Source organism: Mugil cephalus, chromosome 10 (assembly GCF_022458985.1).
Source record: "Mugil cephalus isolate CIBA_MC_2020 chromosome 10, CIBA_Mcephalus_1.1, whole genome shotgun sequence".
Classification (NCBI taxonomy): Eukaryota; Metazoa; Chordata; class Actinopteri; order Mugiliformes; family Mugilidae; genus Mugil; species Mugil cephalus.
Genome location: NC_061779.1, coordinates 27,892,113 through 27,915,261, shown reverse-complemented (window position 1 = coordinate 27,915,261; position 23,149 = coordinate 27,892,113). Strand labels below are relative to the sequence as shown.

General features: G+C 42.6%; 1 pseudogene; it reads right to left on the bottom strand.

Moving 5' to 3' along the window:
- Window positions 1-12,210: 12,210 nt before the first annotated feature.
- Window positions 12,211-15,152, bottom strand: LOC125014659 (annotated as a pseudogene).
- Window positions 15,153-23,149: the final 7,997 nt, after the last annotated feature.

Here is a 23,149-nt window from a genome sequence, read left to right as displayed (position 1 = left end):
CAGCTTTTACATCCAGACAATCAGGCAATATCCGGCCTGACTATCTGGATGCAGGACCTTCTAAACCATTCTCTGGTCTTTCATACAACTAATCCGTACATATTCTCTGTGTTTTATTCTTACAAACAGTACTACTGTTTAATCATACTCTCACAGGCACGAAATGTCTGATAAGACATGCAGAAATTTGGTTAAGAGGTTTTCTGCTCACCTTTTACTTAGTTGCGGCCGCTGACTGTAAGAGATGCTCCTCCAGTGTAACTACATTCCTTTTCTGGTATCCTGGACGAGCCTCCAATTTGTCGAAGGAGGATATTTTCCTCTCCTTCAGCCCAGGATCTTTATACCGTTTGGAAAAGGTAGTTCACCTACGCACAAATCACGTGACAATTTCTCACGTTTTAGATGTTTATTTGGTACACAGAGAATAGATATTGATTTCAGCGCTGAGGGTTTGGTCAGTTCACCTTAGGGGTAAAAAGAACCAAAATCCCCACTTCAGGGACATACAGTGACCTTATTCTACCTAGACCCCGCCCGTAAGACAATGGGGAGGAGTACTGCTTCTCATGCGTCAGTGTGGTCCTATGTGTAGCCAATTAGCTTTATCTGGTTTTCAGCATGTGAGATATCAGGGTGTGATGTGTCCTAGTCTGTGAGCAAGCTGTAGCAAAGTGGAAGACAACTCCTGATATGGTGAGATAGCGTAAGTAACATTCTACGTGATTCTTCCCAAGGTTATACACAGGTTGAAGGCCTTATTAACCCCTTTAAAACCCAACACTATCATGATCAAAACCACAATTTCTGATCAACCCATATCAATTGCATGCTTAAAATAACATACTGGTTAAAGCCCCGCCCATTTCAACAAAACCTGATCCACTTCCGGGTTAAATTCCACCCACTTCCGGTTTAGGTCCAGCCCACTCCGAGTACAGATACAGATAATTTGTATGGTTAACACATACAGATACAGATAATGCTGTATTCGCTCATCCCTAATGTATATCCATACAGATATGCATAGTAGAAAAGCGGGGAATTTCTTTGCTGACATTGAAAAATCACTTAATTTGATACATTGATAAGTGTTGAATATTATAAATATAAATATAGATTATTTCTGTTGATTAATATTGAATAAACTGAATTAAGGTCTGCTGTGGAAAAGAATAAATAAAACGATACAGTTCTGTTTCACATGTAACCCTTACAAATCTCAGTTCATTTGCCATCAAATATATTAACTGAGTTCGTGTTTCTTGGATTAGCACAAGTGTTGAAATTCACTATAAATCATCTAATGAAGCACAAGTAAATCAGATTTTTGTAACATGCACCTGCAACTTGTAATTTTCTGCTTGACTGGTTCATCTCTGTGCTCACTGAGGTGGCTTAAAAGGCATCACTCTAATCATTAATCTGTCTCTGATAGGAGCTGCACTAAATAAAAGTTTGTGTCCTACTTATTTGACTTCTTTATTTTTGTGATTTAAAGACCTGACTTCTCATCACAATTACACAGAGAACAGCGCTATAGAAAATATCAGTATCCATTAGTGTGCTGTGAAATGGTTGAAAAATCATTTTCATTAGTACTTTTTAAAGTTCCCTTGTAAAAAAAAAATAATGAACTTATCGCTGCTTACATTAAAGTCTGTTTCAGAATGACACTCCATATTACACAGTAAGAAATGAAGGATAACACTAACTGCTATGGAAACTTAAGTTATTCAGCTCCTTTCAGTACAGAGATAGATTCTGGAGAAAAACACAGAGACTGGATGCATTGCTCGCACAGGAGAACAATGGTGGATTTTGTCACAAATCCATGGCAACCCACCTCTACCGGTCGCACACGGGCGCTCCACCCTTATTGTTCAGCTTCTGCTGCCATCTCCGCATATCTAGCTCTCTTGCACTCATTAGCCACCTCAACCCTGTCTTCGCACGGGTTCCCACAGTTGATAACCTGAACCTGTTTATTTCAACATTTAATCTTATGAAATCTACAGGTAGCTGTGTGAGGTACCTCTGAGGTCTTCACAAAGAGTCAAAGCAGTTACAGATGAAGGTCCAAGTTTGATGCAAGCAGAGTTTATTTTTAAAAAGATTCAAACTCAAGTCTGTCTCTATACTGTTGTGTGTCATCTGCTATATTTTTTCAGTGCTCATTAACATAGGGGCTGGCACTGTCCCTTTGGTGAAAAAAAAAAAAAAAACATTACTGGAAATAATCGTATCTTACTTTGGCAGGTGCACTTGTCTTTTTAGTTACAACTGTGTCTTGTCGGAGGAGGATATTTTCCTCTCCTTCAGCCCAGGATCTTTATACCTTTTGGAAAGGATTTCTCACGTTTAGGTTATTTATTTGGAACACAGAGAATAAGTATTGATTTCAGCGCTGAGACTTCAGGCCTCTACCTTAGGGGTAGAAAAAAAACAAAAGCCCTCATCCAAGCAGGCACAGTGACCTTGTTCTACCTAGACCTAGACTAGACCATACAGAAGGGAGGAGCTCTGCCTCTCATGTCATGTCTCAGTCAGTTTCTATGTGTAGCCAGTTAGCTTTATCTGGTTTCCAGTGTATGAAATATTTAGGGTGTGATGTATCCTAGTCTGTGAATAAGCTGCAGCAAAGCGGAAAGCAACTCCTTATATGGTGAGATAGCGGAAGTAACGTTCTTCCTGATTTTTCCCAGGGTTATACACAAGCTGAAGGCCTTACTTATCCCCTTAAAACCCAACAAATGCAATAGCCAGCAAGGTAGCTACGCTAGCTACTAATTTTCCCCATTTACCGAAAATTTGTCAAACAGGTCAGATTAGGGGTCGGTGACCCTGGAATGTTCTTTTAGTTGAGAGAGGGTTCAAAGGCCTCTCAAGGTTGTGGTCAGGGACTCGTCAGGGGCAGTATTATTGGGGAAGGATATACAGTACACTTCTCCAAACATGCTACAGACACCTCCCTTTTCAGTCAAGAGCTAGTCTTTTCTGGTGTGCTGTAAGAGAGGTCGCAGATAATTGACCAGGTACAGCCTCAAACCCATCTCTTGTATATTTTGCCAATCTCTAGATATTATAATGTAAATAATTAATTCAATCCACATCTTTGTTAGGGGTAATTCATGGGAATATGGATTCCCACCCGGCTACAATCGGATCAGCTAATTCATACTCATCTGGTACCCCATTCATAATAAAACTCAACCCCCACCATTCTACTGTATACATTGATCTTGGTGAGTTTCTCGTCGTGTTTGAATTTTGGGTCCCCCTGTTGGAATAATTATTTTGTGGGGGATACTTACAGCATTCTTCTCCTTAATCTGTGATATCTCCTCTACATTCAGCCATAATAACGGTATGATCACTATCAGGATTACCACTGCCAAACAGGCCAGTGTAACCTTTGCCCTGTTGGTCAACATCTTTTTGTCCCTCTGTTTCTTTGCCTGTGTCCCTTTGGTGTTTTCTGATTTCTCTAAGGTTTCTCTCTGTGGAAGTCTGTCCTTTTCTACAGTGTGTTTTGTGCCAATATTTACTTACCTTAGTCTGCTCCTCATCCAGCCAGACTCTCACACTGTATGTGGTTGATGACACTACCTTGAACGGGCCGATCCACTTTGGCTCCTCCCACGTCCTGTGGAACACTATTTCCTGTACCTAGGGAGACAAAAACTAAACAGCTTCCTGCATCTCTTCTCCTGACTGGCCAGGTCAGGAGCTTCACCATTATGCAGGTTATTTGTAAATAGACAGGGCATTTTCTTCCTGTCAACTGCTCATGAGGCGAGAGTCCTATTGTGCCACTTGGGCTGGATCTCAATGAGAATAGGACCAGAGGTAGAGCCTCTGTCCACCTTTAAGGACTCTTCTGTAAAATGGGTCCCATTATCAGAATGGAAAGGGCTACTTTCTGGGACCCCATAGCGAGGTATTAAGTCATATATCAACCAATTTATAACCTCTTGAGCTCTCTCAGTTTTGGTGGGTTTAGCTTTAGCACATAATGCTCTGGTGCAAGTAGGATAACCTTTTTCCACTGGTTCTAATTTAGTGCTATAATAGCATAACACTCTCCTCCCTTCAGCTCTGGGCTGCCACAGTACAGAGTTCACAAAACCATCTTTTTCTTTCACATCAAATTCAAACATTTCACTCAAATTGAGAGCGGAGAGCCTGTTAGCCTGTGCTAGCTGTTGTTTTAGGGTAATGAGGCCTACCCCCAGCTTCTTTATTCCAGGTAAGGTTAGCTTTTAGCTGGCTATATCCTGCATCAGTACAATGAAAAAATGAGAAATACCAGGTCTTTGAATCTACAAAAATAAAGTTAATAGATGCAATACAATTAATTAACATTCCTTTTGTGAACATGATGCGCTGTTTGGGAAGAGGCCACATATTGTATAAGTAAAGTCATCAAATTAATATATGTTAGTGTTCATTTAGTGATAGGCTATTTTGTTTGTTAGTATGTGTGTGTGTGTGTGTGTGTGCTTAAGTGTAACGTAGAGTGTACGTTAGTCATTCAGTTGGCCTCTTTTTGGGATTTTTACAACCTGGGCCGGATTGGGATTCAGGGTTGGCAAATATGAGTCTTGAGTGTTTTACTTTTATTTAAATATGAGTCTTGAGTGTTTTACTTCCCTGTCCTTTGTGTTGAAGCAGTATCGGAGGGGAAGTTGGGTCCTTAAGACTTCAGTCGTTACACTGTAAAAAAGGATTCTGTGGTCATGTAGATTTCAATTAATGTATTTGATAAAATATATTCAATGTAATTGTGTTTTTAATTTTGTGGCAAATATTTAATTACATTTCAAATAACAAAAGTTTGAAATAAAACCCACCCATTGTAGTTAAATAAAACAAAAGTATTATATTTATTTAATTCCGAATAGAGTGAATATTGAGTCAAATCAATGTAAGCAGGGAACTTTTACTTGAAAAGCACTTTCTGTCAAAGTGTGCTTTTTCTTGAGGATATCATACGCAAAAGACATTCGAAGAGAGTACATACACGGAATGTTCGTCTTCTTCCACACTGCTCATCTTGCAAAATTTAACTGGTTGACTGTTATAACAAAACTTCTTTTGTTGTTACTAAGAAGAACGCATGTAGTGGCAAATTACGACATAAAATGAGCTATCACAGAAGAAGAGACTTATTGCAACAGAGAGCTGGCGTCGGTTAATGTTAATAGTTGTATGATGTTGCTGATCTATAATCTGAACAGGGCATTATACAATTTGGAAAAATTAATATGGATCGAAGGCAAGATCTTATTTGCTGGATTCGGGTTAGCATTTTGGCTTCGATATTGCAAAAATAAGAACATGGGTTTTATGTTAAGTTTAGACACATTTCCATTAAGAAAAATATAAGAGGTTATCGCTGGAAGAGCATCTTATATCTGTTGGCTTGACTTCCAGTTACTTCCTGTGTGTGGAGCTTGTCTTCCCGGACAGGTAATTAAGTTCTCTCTGTTATTTTGGTGATTTGTTGTAACTTGCAAATGTGAAGGTAACTCACCTAAACACACATGAAATCAGTATATCAACATTCTTACGTTTTAGAGTCGCAATTTATTTTATTTTCATGCATAAATCTGTTAATTGTAGTGTGGTAATGACAGCTAAACTGTACATTAAAGAAGTTTCATGGACAGAATACTGTTTCCTTTCTAATTAGTGGAGTTTAGTTTGATAGTTGGAGTTTTGGGAGCCGGCCGCCGAAAAACTGGAAAAACTGCTATTCGACATAAAAAGATGACTGATGAACGGATTGTTAGCTAGTCATTTAAATGATATTTTTCCATCATATTTAAGTGCACGTTTACCCACGACATAGTTGCCGAATCAAACAGCGGCCCCTACCGTACTTTATTTTTAAAATGTCATGACGTTGTGGATTGGTGTGGAAGTTTCAATTATCTTATTAAATACTTTAAATTACGTCATATTAGGTAATATCTAAACCCTTTCGTTTTTTTCTTAGATGCCTCCAATTATTGTTTTTGTACTGATTTTCATCTGTACAAATGTGAAGCTGAAAGTCACTTCTCATATCTAAAACTTTGTTTTCTTTAGGTTCAATCAAATGAGATGGCATTGCAAAGTCTGTGGATTCAGAGTGACAAGGGGTGATCTTCTTATCAAACATTGGGAAATATAATCAGTAATATTGCTTGTAATCTGTTGCCTCATTTTTAATGAATAGATATGGTGTATCTTTTCTTATAGTGTAGCATTAGCTGTTTACCTTTTCCTTTTCATTGTGATGGAGGCAAGTGAAGTTCTTCTGCATAAAGACGTAGCATATCTGATGAAACTCTTTAGTTTACCTTGGAGCTAATCCTGCTTTTGATTTTGTGCCTTTGTTTGTGGTCTCAATCAGTTATTTGTTTGTCATTTGATTACAATCAAAATGTAACTTGGTATTATTTATTGGTAATTAGTTTGTTTTTTAATTGTAATTTAATTGTTTTTTTTTGTTTTTTTTTTTAATTTTTCAGTTGAATTATATTTAAATGATCAAGGAATTCCACTGTTAAAGCCTAGGTAAACTAAATAAATCACTAGATGCATGATGTTTCTTTAGTCAATAAATAATAGTCTTTAAACCATCATCATGTCAATATTCTCTCTTAGTATCATCTACTAATATCACAATATAACTTGATATTGATTTATTCTTTTCTCAATATGGCTTGATTAATAAGTCTTTATATTCCTTCATTTACCTCTCTGTGTTTCCCATAGGGCATGGATGAAGTCGCCATAAAAATATGAATATGAATATGAATGAAATATGAATATGAAACATGAATGAAATAAATCCCATTGTGAAACAGTTTTTTGCATAGTTGTGCATTTGTGTTTGAATCCTGTGGTTTGTAATGTCCAGTCAATACAATTGCCATACTAAACAACCAAAATACAAATGATTTTGTCAAATATATGTATTGTTAAGTTTTATAAGAACAAGTTGGTACTGATATCAGACTCTTTGCCTTTTTTGTTCATGCAAATCAGTTTTGTTTAAGTAACATAACACCATTGAATAATATTAAATAATCATTTTGGAGTAACGGGGGAAAATCGGGTACCCTGGATGAAATCACTTTAACCTGTAACACAATAAATTGGTGTAACATAAAACATAAAAATCATGTTGAATCAACAGGATTCTTTTAAACAGTCTTAATTTAATTGAAATATTTTGATTTGACAAGTAATAATTAAGTGAGGAGGAAAAGAGAAAATTATGTTAGCTGAGCACAATATGATGGTGTGAGACTGATGTACACATTAAAATTAAGTAATTAATTAAGTGAAATTAAGGAAATCCAAAGGATCTCTCTCTGTAATTTAGATTTGGACACTTTAAACTCTTTCTCCCCCTTTGTCCATAGACTCTTTCTGTATCTTGGGTCAAGTCACATGGATACGGCATATATGGTCTTGGTAAATGGTCTTGCTCTTATATAGCGCTTTTCTACCTACTCAAAGGTACTCAAAGCGCTTTTACAATCAGAGACACATCCACCCATTCACTCACACAAGCACACACACACTCACACAGTGCACACCTTGCATATATGTTGGTGAAGCCTCCCCCTGTCCTATTTCTCTGTCTGATTCTGAATCAGAACGGTCTGATTTTGCTCTTGCTCCATAATTATTTCTGTCTGTACTGGAGTTTTTGGGACGTGTTTTTTTTTAACAACTGTGGTGCAATCCGTGTTCTAATCTGTCCAAGGCCTCAATCTGTTCTGTGGTGTTCTCTTCCAACTGTTTCAGGACCTTTGTTAGTTGTCCAGTATCATGTGGCTTTGTTGTTTGTTGCTCCAGGTCTCTTATCATGTCCCTGTTATCCACTTTCTTCCACCCCCATGCTCTATCTCCCTCTCCCCCTTCTTCAATTTCAATTTCAATTTCAATTTTATTTATATAGTGCCAATAACAATACAAATTGTCTCAAGACACTTCACAAAAACCAGCCTGCAACCTCTAGAGCAGGCCTGGGCATTTTACGGCCCGCTGGCCACATACAGCCCTTTGGGCATTCCCGTCTGGCCCGCGTTATGTCAGTCATAAGTACAAGTATTTATGCTGTGCATGCAATACGACTGTGTTGCTTTTATTTTGAGTCATGATGTATTATTTGAAATCATGTCAATGTTAGTTCGTTAATTCTTCAAAAGCTAAGTTGAAACAGCTTCTTGCCATCTATTAACCCTCAAAAGCCTGAACGGATCGCTGGCATCCGTCAAAGCGGCTGATTTTGAATTACCGTAAGTCACAATGGTTTGCGCTATTGATAATATTCATTGTGACTGAACACTGGTTAGTTGTGCTTTTGCCTGGAAGACCTTGGTGACATTTCAAGGGTATAACTAATTTTGTTTTTACCAACAAATTCCTCCAAACAAGTCTCTCTTGCTGGGGCTCCGTGATCGTTGCTCTCCAACCTGCAGCCTACAGCAGCGGTGCGTCATCATTACTGTAATGGCAGCGTTTTTTCTAGAAAGCGCAACTTGAATATTCTCCATCGGGGAGTTACGGTAATTCAAATACAGCAAACATTTGTCTGTGGGCAGACGGACATTCAGGTCTTAAAGGGTTAAACTTTTATTGAGATTTATTGAGATATAGAAAATAATTAATGTAGCTACATGGTCCCTCCTTGGTTCACTGAAGTTTTTCACAGAGGACAAAGTTTCCAACATTCCAATGCGTTATATCCAAAACTACAGATCGATTGTGTTTCATTTTCCTCTCCAACCTACACCAAAACTCATAAATTTAAATAAATATCTACAGAATATTCTTATGTGTCTGATTACCAGTAGCAGCTTATCAACATATTTAATTTACTGCTTTTTACAATGGGAGAAAATTAATATTTGAGCAAAATTACGTTCAAGTTGTTGTTTGGTTTGGCCCTCCAACACACTTCAGATTTTTCATGTGGCCCCCTGTAGAAATTAATTGCCCAGCCCTGCTCTAGAGCAAGCCTGAGGGCAACAGTGGCAAAAAAACAACTCCCTTTTAACAGGAAGAAACCTTGAGCAGACCCCAGCTCATATGGAGGGAACCATCTGCTGAAGGCCAGCCGGGTAGAAACAGAGAAGATAGAGGGAAGAGCCGGAGAAACACGATAAACAAACTTCTGTCATAGATACATATATCAAGCTATAGAAAATACGTAGGATCTAGTAATATAACACATAGCTGATGATCTTATGTGACAGTTTGTGAGTATAACAGGAATCTTGGGCATGTTGGTGAATTATTCATCTAGGTAGGAGTGGATAACTGGAGGAGGCCATGAAGACTGGGGCAGATGTAGTTTATGGAGCTCCACAGGTCTGATACACAGCACTCCAGACCATGAAGACTGGGCTGGTTGATGAGGTCACAGCAGCAGATGTAGCTTAGAACTCCACAGGTCAGAAATTCAGCACTCCAGACCAGAGACCCTAACGAAGAAGATGGAGGGGGAGGGGAGCGGAAGGGAGAGAGTGAGATACAGTGGTTAGTAATAGAAAATAAATTATAAGAGATATAAAATAAAATTCTAAGATATTAGAGGACAGGAGCCAAAGAAAAAGAGGACAGTGCATCTTCCCCCTGCAGCCTAGGCCTATAGCAGCATAACTAAGGGATGGTTAAGTCTGGCCCTAACTATAATCTTTGTCAAAAAGGAAAGTCTTAAGCCTGACCTTACTCTGAACTTCTTCACTCCCTCCTTTTGTTTCCATACTCTGACCTTGACTCCACTTCACTGACTTTAACGGTTAATTTGGCCATTTCATCTTTTAATTCACAACAGCCTCCTCTGGCATAGATTTTTGTTCACATTTAAACATGCCTTTGGTTATAATCATTTGTGGCATCTGTACAAACGGATTATTTGGGCTATACTGTTTATTAGAGCTCTCCTGTCCTGCTCTCTCCATCATAGTCCTAGTGTCCATCCACATACAGATGTATTGATGCTGGTGCATTAGCCTGCGCTTCCTGTGGAGTGTATGGAGATGGTATCTCACCAGTTGTTGCCATGGTTGTCCTCGTTACTCCGTCCTTATCTTCCTGCTTTTCTACGGTCTGGACTGCTTGTACTGGAATGCTATTGTGGCTATAAAAGCAATAGCTAAAATGCATGCTTGTAAATTTTATATGATCTTCAATCTTTACCTTTTCTTTTTCTTTCTTTCACGTTGATAACCTTGCTGATTTTTCAAGTTTTGTCATCAGTTGAATCAGTTTTATATATGTATATATATATATATATATATATATATATATATATATATATATATACATATATATACTGTATATATTCCCATAGAGTGGCTGTCGGCGGGGGGTCACCTAAGCCAGCAAACAGACCATCACTTTTTACGCCCCTGCACCTTTTTTTTTTTTTTTACTTTCTTCTTTTGGCTCTTTTCTCAAGAAAGGATTGTTTTATTCTGCCTACTTCAACTGACAGTTGCCTTATGTTATCACCGTTAGGTTTCCGTCCACCTGCTGCTTCAGTGTACACTGCAGATCTCACTCACAACAACACCCCTTTTATTTATTTATTTTTTACATTCAGTTAATCAGGCAATATTGGGCCTGAATATCTGACTGAGAGACCTCTAAACCTTTCTCTTTTATTAATCTACTCAGACATTCGGAGTGGCAGCTTTTATTGTCTACATACCCAGGCGATCTGTAAGCCAAAGTATTCAGAAAAAGGGGACCATTTAAACCCAAACTCCCAGACTAAACTACTCAGACGTTCGGAATGGCAGCTTCTGTTCTGTACAGACCCAGGCAATCTATAAGCCTAAGTATTCAGACAAAGGGGTCCTTCTAAACCCAAATTCCTAGACTGATCTACTCAGGCGTTCAGAGTGGCAGCCTTTTTCTCTGAATACTGTTGAGGAGGAATTTTAGCCCTGCTTTCCTCTCCTCTCCGGGTCCGTTGATGTGAGGAATAAAGAGACGAGAGAATGACGTCGAGTACGAGTATTTATTCACAGTCTGCAGAGTGTGGAGACCACAGTACATACAAAGATATGAGTCTGGATCTGAGTTGCCTTCGCGGGAGCAGTTCTTTTCTATTACTACAGTCTAGGGTGTTTGTCTACTTCTGATTGGCTCATCTACTTCTCCTCTTTGACACACTTTCTCTGTTAGATTGTGGTCCGGCGCGTCCTGCTCCCCCCGCGAGACATCTTCAGAAAATACATTGTGACCTTTAAGTACATGTTGTTCTCAATACAATCATATCATTCGGCCTTCAGTGTTTTTCCACTTCTGCACGCAGTACATGTTCAGTGTATTCTGTTCCAGTGATTATGTCCCATATATTGCATAGTGAATCACTTCTAGTAATTAAACCTGATTATTAAGGCACTCATAAGCACGCATACATTTTACTGTTCCCACAGTTCCCCCTTTTGATCTCTACAAAGAGACCAACCTAAGCTAACTAAGTGAAAAATTGTTATTTCCCCTTTTGATCTCTATAAAGAGATCAACACAAGCTAGCCCAGCGTATAAAATCAGACATTTAAACTGCGGACGAATCCCTGATATCCCCAGCTCCATCTCCACTTCATCCTGAAGGAGGGGCATCATATAAGGCGGTGGCTGAGATTTACCTTCTGTGGTAGTAGTGATAAACGTGACCATTAGAGACCGAATACAAGGCACGCAACAGCAGCCACATGTAACCAGGATGGCTGTAAATACTGCAATCGACATTAATAAGGATAAAATCAAACTCTTCCACTTACCAAACGTGCTAGCAAACCACTCATCCATGGGGTTGTCGAGGCCGGAATGTTCGTGCATTGTGTTCGAGAGCGCACTCAGGCCTTCCAGGGCTCTGGTTACAGATCCGTCTGGTGCCGTGTTGTTTGGGATAAATGTGCAACACATGTCTCCAAACATGGAACATACACCCCCTTTCTCGGCCAGAATCATTTCGAGAGCCATTCTGTTCTGTATAGCCATGAGGGAAGTTTTATACAGGCGTCAGTGGACTTACCACTCACTGATCGCCTTCCTCTATTATGTTCCTGCTGTGGCCCCCATTCATAGATGCTGAACACAATTACTACAACAGCTACGGCGACAACTCCTGCTAGGATGAGCACCTTCCAATTCCCGTATAGCAACATTTTAAGTACGTTTTATAAGAAAAGCAAGCTAAACCTTCTGACGTGTGCCTCTGGCTCTCACGTGACACTAATGAGGGGCTATGGATAGCTTGTGACCTCTAGTGGTGCTTTAAACCTGTGTGTGGCTCGTCATACAATTCCGCAAATGGCGTACAATTATTGTATATCAACTAGATTATTGCAGAGGAGTCTGATGACTCCACCTAAAAGGATAAAAACACGATAATTAAGAACACAATACATGTTATCAACTGGATGTTGTTCATTGATGTCGTCCGGATCTTGATCTGACGCTTGCGTTGGTAGCTTGGCACGCTACTTGTTGGGAGGAACGCGCTAATTTCACCGTTCCTCCGTTAGGGTTCAGGTTCGACTCCTTCACCCCCTTTTGCCACCTGGGGATTATTCTGCCCCTTTTGTTGAGGTGGGCTTTGCTTCAGCACTCGCCGGTGCCTTGGTCGTTGCACACAGGTTCCTGTTTGTGTTCCTCAGCGATCGGGTGGGAGCCTGTGCAGCCGCACACTGACTCCAGTGGTACCAGGTATCACCTTTGCCTTTCAGCCGGACTGCGTGTGATGTCCTCTCTGTCACCTGATACGGTCCAGTCCACCGAGGTTCCGTCCACTTCCTCTTGATGACTCTTAGCAGCACCCAGTCCACGTCTGGTCCGGGGCTGTCGTGTTTTCCCGCCTGCCGGTCGCCAACCTGTTTCGCATACGCTGTAACGAGACTTTGCAGTTCATGGAAATACAGCTTATGGGTTAGCTCAGACATTTCTACTGCCCCTGCTGGTAACTGAGACTGAGGTCCTGGAAATGCTCTCCCTGTCTGCAGTTCGAATGGCGTAAAACCTTTGCTTTGGTTAATGGAGCTCCTAATGGCCATGAGTGCTAGTGGTAATGCATCGAGCCAATTCATTTTGGTCTGTGCACAGATTTTTGCCAATTTGGTTTTGACTGATTGATTCATTCGTTCCACTTTTCCCTGGGATTGTGGGTGGTACACTGTACCGAACTTGTGCTGCAGACCCAGCATCTGTTCTACCTGTTGGAGGTCTTGGTTTTTAAAGTGGGTTCCGTTGTCCGACCGGATTCTCTCCGGAAACCCATGTTGAGGTATATAGTGGTTTATTAAGAACTTAATTACCGTTTTACTGTCTTCTCTTTTTGTCGGCCACGCTCCTGGCCACCCCGTATAGGCATCCACGCACATGAGGAGATACCTATACCCCCTTACTGGATTGATCATGTCAGTGTAATCGATTATTATTTCTTTACCTGATCGAGTCTCCAGTGGGAAACGCCCGGGGTGTGGCTTCACTGTTGGTCTGGGATTGTACTGTACACACTGTTCACAACTTTGTATGTGTTCTTTACACATGTCTTTTAGGTATGGATGCCACCAGTGTCTCAGATTATGCATCATTTGTGTGACTCCCACATGTCCTACTCCATGTGCCTCCACCATTGCTCTTTCCCTTATCTGAGGTGGTATTACTAGTCTGCCACCAGGTCCTCTCCATAACCCTTTTGTCTCCGCACATCCTCGAGCCTTCCACAGTGTCTTTTCCTGTGGGGAGGCTTCCTGTTGTGCGCTTACCACCTTTTCTGTGTTTACCTGTCCCTCATATTCTGTGTTCATCATGACGAGGTGTGGTGTATATCCTGCTGCATGTTTGGCTGCGGCATCTGCTGCGTCATTACCTGCTTTCGTCGCGGATTCATGTTTCTCGTGTCCTTTGCATTTTATCACTGCTACTTTCTGATGTAATAGTAATGCTTCTGCAAGTTGTCTCATTTCCGTTTCGTGTCTGATGGGCTGACTGTTAGCTGTGAGGAACCCTGCCCTGAGCCACTGTTTGAGTTCTATGTGTACTGCCCCGGCTGCATATGCAGAGTCAGTGTATATGTTTACTATCTGGTCTTTTCCCTCTTCCAGAGCTGCTATCACTGCCAGGACTTCTGCTCTTTGTGCTGATTGCTGTCCCTAGATCCTCTCTGCTCATACTGTATGTGTTCCTGTCTCTGTCTGTTCTACTACTGCGTAAGCTGAGACCAGTCCATCTTTGTCATGTCTGTAGCAACATCCATCAGTGTATAAGTCACGTCCCCCTTTTATTGGTTCACTTGATAAGTCAGGTCGTACTTTTTCGTCTCGGTGCACTCTTTCGGTGCACTGGTGTGGTTCTCCGTTGGTCATCTGTTCTGCCATGTTTATGCCTTCATGCGTGAACGTGAGATTTGGGGCTTCTAAGATTTTGCTCAATCTGCGTTATCTTAATGCCGTTAGTGTGAATGTGTGCGAGTTCACGTATGCTACCACGCTGTGTGTTGTTAGCACGTTAAGTTGGTGTTCCATCACTATGTGTGCTGTCTTTTGAATGAGTTTTGCTACTCCAGCCACGTGTTGTGTGCATGCTGGGTGTCGTTTTTCCATTGCATCCAACATTACGCTTACATAAGTCAGTATTACCCTCTCTCCCCCTTTTCTCTGGTACAGAACCCCATTAGTGCATAGTTCTGTATCAGTGATCCAAGATGACTGAGATGGTTCTAATACCCCCTTTTGTAGTAGCCCGTCTATAGTGTCTTGTATGCTGTCTTCCGCCTGCTGTTTGTGATATTGTCGTAACCAGATTGGATAATCGCACTGTAATTCAAACGTGACTGGTTCACACTTAATGAGACCCACGTCCGTGGGATCTGTAGACCACAACGTGTCTGGGTGATCTGTCCGCTCACGCCCGTGGTATCTGGATATCTGCGCATGAGTAAGTGTGGCGGTGTCTGTGGCTGTTATCTGGATGCAGTACGTTTTAGTCGAGGCAGAATACTGCACTTGAGGAACGGACGTTTGCGCCCAGCCCGTCTGTTGTAAAGAACGTTTTACGATGCTACCGAGCTCTTTAGCCTCATGTTCTGGATGTAACGCTAGGGAAATGTGTGGTGCCGCTTCATCCGCCATTTTATACCAGATTAGTTGTTCTGTGGTGAGGTTAACTCCGGCGGCTACGCCTTCTGGAGCAACGTATATGTTTTGGGAGTGGACTGTCCACTCTTTACCTTCTAATTGTTCCTGGAATTGTTCCTGATACCACTCACATTGTGTTCGATCGTAAAACAACGTTACGTGTGGAGGGTCGGGAGAATGCCCCCCCTCTTCGTGGTCTCAGGTCTCAGTAAGCCCCAATAGATGTCGGCCATGGGATCAACGACCGGTTGTATGAGATATTGTCCATGGTCCGAGACCTGTTGACTGCATGGCAGACGGGTTCCGTCTGGTAGATGGACTTGGAGGCCGTCAGCTGAACACAGGATTGTCGCCCCGAGTTTAATGAGCAGATCCCTGCCCAGTAGGTTAGTTGGAACAGCTGGGGAGAACACGAACGTGTGTTGTAGAACCTGGGTGCCCAATTTTGTGCATAATGGTTTGGTGAATGGCAGAGTTGTCTTTTCCCCAGAGAACCCCATTAGTGTGATACATTTATTCGATAGAGAGTTCTGAGGTGCCCGTCTGATTGTGGACACTGTAGCCCCTGTGTCCACTAGGAATGGTAGATTGAGTTGTTCTACCTGCATTGACAACACCGGTTCTGCCGTTTGGGTGTTGTCGGGGTCACTCTGTGGGGTGTGTCACTCGTATTGGGGATAGTCACAGTCGTCACCCCAGGCTGGAAATTGGGTCACTCCCCCTGGCGGTACGCTGGCTGCCCCTGGTGGCGCAGGTGGCAGTGGTGCCGGAGGTCCGTAGCCACGGCCTCCCCCTCGAGGCGGTCTTCCACCTCCTCGGTGGTGTTGGGCATAGTGTGGGCAGTCTCTGGCCCAGTGCATCGTGTCTCCACACAGGAAGCAGGGACGAGGACCTCCGTAGCCCCTCCCGTAGTCTCCTCTGGCACCCCAGCCCCCAGTCGCCTGTCCCCTCCTTTGGTAATTACCTCTGAGGTAGCCTCCTGGTGGACCAGATGGATAGAGCGGTGGCTGTGGCGCCCATGGAGGAACCGGGAACAAATCAGGAGTATTTGGTTGAGGTTCGGTAGACACCATTACTTTGGGCACGGTTTTTTCTTTCTTTTTGTCATTTACTTTATTTCTAGCGTCAGCTAGTTGTAATTTAAGCAGCTGCGCCTGTAAGTCAGTTAACTCTTTGCCCTGGTTAAGTGCTTTGTCTTGTGCGGCAGTGAGGTGATGGACGAGGTGTTTTGTCAGGACTGGTCAGTGTCATAGGAGGTGGAGTCTTAGTCGTGCTCGCCGGTACAGGTGCTGGGCTCGCAATTTCTCCTGTGGCTATGTCGTCTATCTGCAGTGTACCTTCTGTTACGCATAAAGTGGGGTATATGCCGGGTGTGGGTGTCTTAGGTGGGGCGTATGGAGGAGGACGAGTGTGGGTGTCTTGTGTGGTTACCAATTCTTTTGGACCTCCTTTGTCCTTTTTCTTGTCCGCCGAATGTAGGTGCGTAGTACTCTGCCACCAGACCGCGAGCTCCGTCCAGTCCCGTCGTTCCTTGTCCTGGGCCTCCGTTTCGGTTTTTATTTTGGACTTCTGCAACAGACCTGCCTGTTTTCCCTGCTCTACCAGATCTGCTACCTTAACCTCACATTCTTTTTGCTTTTCCCACAACCATTTGCCTAAAGGCCCCTTATCTTCTAAGGTTTTCCCTTTAAACCGAACCAATTGTTGCACCTTTTCTTTAGCTTCCGCTAGTTCCTTGGTTTTTTCCTTCTTATCACTAACAGCTTCTCCTGCACGGAACATATTATTTATTTGTACTCCAAATGTCACCCACGCAGAGCGCGGATGACCCCAACCCCCGTCGTCTATTTCTCTCTCAAACTCTCCTTCCATTGTGCCTGTTCTTTTCTATTAGTTCTAAGGCCAGCCGGTGAATTTATGGAATACACCCGAACCACAAGCCTTTGGAGCGACTGTTTGAGTACGATAGCCTGAGTGATATCTAGTGACTTGTTGCCACCGTTAGGTTTCCTGTCACGCTGAGAGTTTGCGTTATCACCGCTAGGTTTCCGCTCTCAGTTTGTCATATCACTTCAGACACTATCTAGTGTACTCGCGGCGCTCCTGACACCTCAGAACTTCTCCACCCCTTATTTCACACTTATTTTATTTCACAGTCTCGTAACAAACACACAAACACAGAGACAACACGATTAGAGCTCATACATATGTATATTACAATCCCAACCCGAGACGCACTACTCTCTTTAATTTTATTGCCAATTCTTATATGCCGACTTCTTCGTGAGGGCTAGTCCCGCTCCACAGGAATTCCACCTTATTAGTCCGCAGACTATACTACTTTAGGGGAGATACCCCAGGGCCTCAAACCCAACCCCACCTGTAATTTCAGGTATTCTAATTTAGGGGACTATAACCCCAAGGACTCAAACCACAATCTGTAATTTCAGATATTCTAATTTAGGGGACTATAACCCCATGGACTCAAACCAACAATCTGTAATTTCAGATATTCTATATGCCTAACCCAGTTAGGTCTTTTCAGGTAATTTGAGGGTCCCCACCCCTCGGGGCCCTAACCCAGCTCACTCCGTGACCCCGTCGAGCCAACGGTGGGTCCGCCACGACCGGGATAGTCGGCTGTAGCCCTGCTACAATTTAGAATGCACTTACGTCTTTTAGCGCTTTTCCTTTTTCCTTTTTCTTCTTCTTTTCTTCTTTAGTAACCCTGTTACTTTATTTCACTTTACACGTTTTACTCGTCTGTTCGTCTTTTACTGATGGCACATTTCCGGCTTAGAGAGACTTTTACTTTAGTGTTGCCAATAATGCAGATTCGATAAACAGGTTCTGCTTTACCTTAGTTTCGAGCGCTCTGTCTCTTTTCGCCGTTGTGTGTCGATCGTTTAAGTCGAATGTCCTCGCTCCGTTCTTCCTTCACATCCCGGACGAGCCCCCAAATTGTTGAGGAGGAATTTTAGCCCTGCTTTCCTCTCCTCTCCGGGTCCGTTGATGTGAGGAATAAAGAGACGAGAGAATGACGTCGAGTACGAGTATTTATTCACAGTCTGCAGAGTGTGGAGACCACAGTACATACAAAGATATGAGTCTGGATCTGAGTTGCCTTCGCGGGAGCAGTTCTTTTCTATTACTACAGTCTAGGGTGTTTGTCTACTTCTGATTGGCTCATCTACTTCTCCTCTTTGACACACTTTCTCTGTTAGATTGTGGTCCGGCGCGTCCTGCTCCCCCCGCGAGACATCTTCAGAAAATACATTGTGACCTTTAAGTACATGTTGTTCTCAATACAGTCATATCATTCGGCCTTCAGTGTTTTTCCACTTCTGCACGCAGTACATGTTCAGTGTATTCTGTTCCAGTGATTATGTCCCATATTTTGCATAGTGAATCACTTCTAGTAATTAAACCTGATTATTAAGGCACTCATAAGCACGCATACATTTTACTGTTCCCACAATACCCAGGCGATCTATAAGCCTAAATATTCAGACAAAGGGGATCTTCGAAACCCAAAGTCCTACACTGGGGTCCTTTTGGGGGGCTGATCAGACCCCTCTGGCCTTTAAACCGCGCCAGTTGGGCCTTCCCTTTTCTTATACTCAGAGGGTGGTTTTTACATTCAAGTAACCAGGCAATATCGGGCCTGAATATCTGAATGAGGTGACATCGAAACCCTTCTCTGTTACTTCTTATACGACTAATCCGTAAGTATTCTGTGTTTTATTCTTACTAATAATACTACTGTTGAATCATGCTCTCACAGCCGTGAAATGTCTCGTAAGACATGCAGAAATTTGGTTAAGAGGTTTTCTGCTCACCTTTTTACTTAGTTGTGGCCGCTTGCTGTAAGAGATGTTCCTCCAGTGTAACTACATTCCTTTCCTGGCATCCCAGACGAGCCCCCAATTTGTGGAAGGAGGATATTTTCCTCTCCTTCAGCCCAGGATCTTTATACCTTTTGATTACAGCACTGAGAGTAAAAAACAAAAGTCCTCATCCAAGCAGGCACAGTGACCTTGTTCTACCTAGACTCCGCCCATACAGAAGGGAGGAGCTCTGCCTCTCATGTGTCACTCAGTTTCTATGTGTAGCCAGTTAGCTTAGCAGGTTCTTGTTGGCACCAATATGTGACCTTGAACTGAAGTGTTTTTTCTTGATTTAATGTTTTAAACTGTGCTTGATCCTTGCTTCGTTTTATTAAAGTGTAACATGGGTCTATTTAATAACTTTGTGCCAAGGAAAAAAGTTCATCCAAAAAGTTGTGTAGTATGATTTTTTTTTCTCAACAAAGTTCCCACTGCCAATTTAGAATCACCACTGAATATATCGAGCATGACTTTAGATGGTGGGAGGAAACTGGAGTACCCACAGAGAGCCCATGCAGACACAGAGAACATGAAAAGGACCCAGTTGAACTCAGACCTTCTTGCTGTGAGGCATCAGTGCTATCCACACCACAGTGACGTCACAGAGAATTTGTCCATCGTTAATAATACAGTGTATGGATTAATGCAACCTCCTTAGAACAGCTGATGCCACCACGAGCACTTATGTGGGCTCAGCCCTCAGAACTCCCATTCTACCCCCAGTCTGCAGAGTCCCAGACTGAGGTGATAATCCGTGGACACAGGAAGAACATGGGCAATGATCCCTCTCCTCAAGTTTTGGACATCTCCAACCGCTTTGAGGCCCTGGTAGTGGCTGAAGGACAACCCCTGGTCAGGACTAGCCAGGACCGGTATATAGCACTTATCAATCCTGTTGATTTTCCACCACTGGTTCTGTCAGCACCCGGAAGGATGTCTCCACTGCACCATCCCGTGCTCTGGATCGGCCATCCATCCAGTCGCTGCTCAAGGAAGCTGTCCTCCAACACGTCTCCAGCCACACTTGCCGGGAGCTGGTGGAGGATTACTGTGGTCCTGACAACCCACCACAGCCGAGTGCCTCTGCTCCACCTCAGCTAGGCACCACGGTAACTTCAGGCAGCCAGGTGTCCTCACCATGGCTGGGATTGCTTCTGATTCTGGTAACGGACATCACCCGAGTGAGTTGCATCAGTTCATAATCACTGTGGAGCTTAACACAGTTAAATCTTGCTCTTATTTTATGTACCGCTCTTCACCCTCCTAATTGCCCTTCGGGGATAAATGAAGTTTTTTTCTGATTCTGATAGCTGATTGTCTGAGCCTGCGGTTGTTCACACTGCTGTGTATGAGGTTCATGCGAGCAGAAGGGCGACGGTTGATAGTGGTGGGGATGTGCTTATGTACGGTATAACCAGGATTTTTGCACCACAGAATGAGTAGGTAATGCCATTTTGGATGGGAACAGACCTCACCATCGAGTTACCTACAAGGATGTATTGTGGAGGTGGAAAACGGAGGGCGGAGCGTTGGCCAAAGTAGAGGATATTCCCGACTGGCTGTTCTGCCAGTACGTGCAGCACCAGGTGAAGGGGTGACAATACCAGCAGAGCACCCTATCAAAGCAGAGCTCCCTCTCAGTAGTAGTAGGAGGCAAGAAGGCCATCACAAGAGCCGCTGTCACAAGTTCAAGGGGAGCTCACGCTGTGTCCACTGCAGATGGGGCTGACGCCATAGAGCCACCAGTAGCTGCCAGCACCACTGCCTGCAATTGCATTGCAGCAGCAATTTGGAGAGGGATACGTCACAGCAGTGGCATGGTGAAGCTCCACATCTGAAGGAGTTGCACAAGCCCTGGACTCACCTTTTTGGCTCTCTCTCTCTGTGAGCTGGGAGTGGAACAAGAAGAGGGCTGATAGCAGGACGAGGAGGGGTCCCAAAGAATGGTGTCTACTGCTGAGGGAGAGTTTATGGCTAGGAGAGAGTCTTTTTTCCAGAGTTCTTCTGAGAGTTGTCTGTTATATTTTTTTGTAATGTCTCTCTTTGCTTTTCAACAGTCCTCACAGGGCATAGCAGTGTTAAAACACACAGCATGCTAGCTTCAGTATGATGAGCTGCTAACCAAGCTCCTTTTCCTCCAAGTATGTTTGCTTTTCATTAAATATGACTGCACATGTCACATAGAGTCCATCAGCATGAAAATCATCAAATCTAGAGTCGGATTTAAACAGCTACTAAATCCAGAACTTTCTTGAGGTTAGAGAGTGAGGCTCTCAAGAGGGCCAGTTTTTATCCACATTCCCAGGTTACCAGGCGGCTTTATCCCCTCCATTGCTGTAGTATGTCCTTATCGTGTGTTCATTAAGTCCTGGTACCATGTATCGTCTTTATATTACTATAATGACAGTCTATCACATGATGATTTTCTGATTTCTTATGTTTACTTCCAAATATGCATAAGTAACAGCACATTATGGCAGATGTGAAACATCCGTTAATCACGTCTATCTTTACGACAGCTAATATTATCAGTACAAGTACTGCACATATTCTTTTTCTCGCTCTCTGTTGCTTACATTCTTCCCACAATGCATCTTGGTGTAGTGTCATAGGTTTCCCAGGTAAGAAATGCACACACACCTGGCCAGCCACATGATGTGAAAAATAAACAGGAAAATCCAAGAGACCAAGCTGTCTTCTTCCATTGCTTTGTTCACACTTGTCCATTTTTCTTCCTCCCCACACAGAGGAACCTTGATAATCATCCATGTTCACTGGGCCATCTCTGTGTACATGCAGCACAACACATTCTTTTTACAGTGTTTCTTCTCATACTGGTGTTGCAAATTTTCCATCACACACAAGGTTTCTAGCAGCTCCAGGTGCTCTAATACATACACTAAAATTTATAGACACAGTAGTCTTAATATTTTTTTCACCTCACATAGTCTCTCAGACACGCATACATGCAGAACTAATGAAGTGTAAATTATATTCTCTCCAGACCATTGCTACATAAATGGAATTTTCACTTTATGTAGCACACACATCTCACAGCTTTGAAAGGTGACATTTGTCCATGTCAATAACCAAGGTGAATATTCACCCTGACAGCTCTCAGAAAGAGACAGAGTAGAGTAGAGAGAAACAATTGTCAAGCAAGAAAGAAAGGGTGACTTTATTATAATGTTACAGCTTTATGGTTAAAGAGAAAGGGAAGGTAAAGAGCGATAACTGGACTGATGGCTGAACTACAGTAATCACCTCCTGGTCACACAATGAATGAAATCCAATGAATACAGCAATTAACATTAACCAGCACACCACAGACATCCACAAATGCTGCTTGCAGAGACTTTGCACCATCCGCACACACAGGTCCCTCTCTGTCAAACCCCACCTTCTGCTCTTTCTGTATCGTAACATTATTGAACCAATCATCATATACAGTGGTGGAAATAAACAGAACAGAGAATGTGATCAAAACTAGAAGAAAAAAAAAACATCACATCCTCAGATTAATATTTAGTACTCCTGCCACTAGCACACAGTTTGACCACGAGCCTCTGACACTGCTGAGGGGTAATCTTGTCTATTCTTCTTGAATTACTATTTTTAATTCTTCTAATTTTGATAATCTACTACAAATTTTCAGTGTTGCTCACAGAAATTGAGCTGGTCACTCCAAGACCTGGATACTGTGCTCCTGCAGCCAAGTTCTACTGGTCCTGGATGTGTGGCAAGGAGCGTTGAAACATTCAGTTTTAACCTCAGCGACAGCGTGTGGGTTTGGAGAATAGCACAATATTTGGCAGAGTTCAATGTGCCATCACAGTGGGATGCCTCCACCATTTTTGATAGTAGTACTGATGTACAGTACATGCTGGACCTTAAGCCATGATCTAAAAATCAACCACGTACAGTGCAGGTGGAACTGGACACCAGTTTGGTTTGACCCCTGATGTTGGAGCTCCTGTGATGTCATTTGGCAGTTTTCCCAGTCCCAATCCCAAACAAACACTTGTGGAAAGGGACACCATCCACAGGCTTAGAATACACTCTGAGAATGAATCAATTAATATTGGATCAGTGTTAATTAATTAG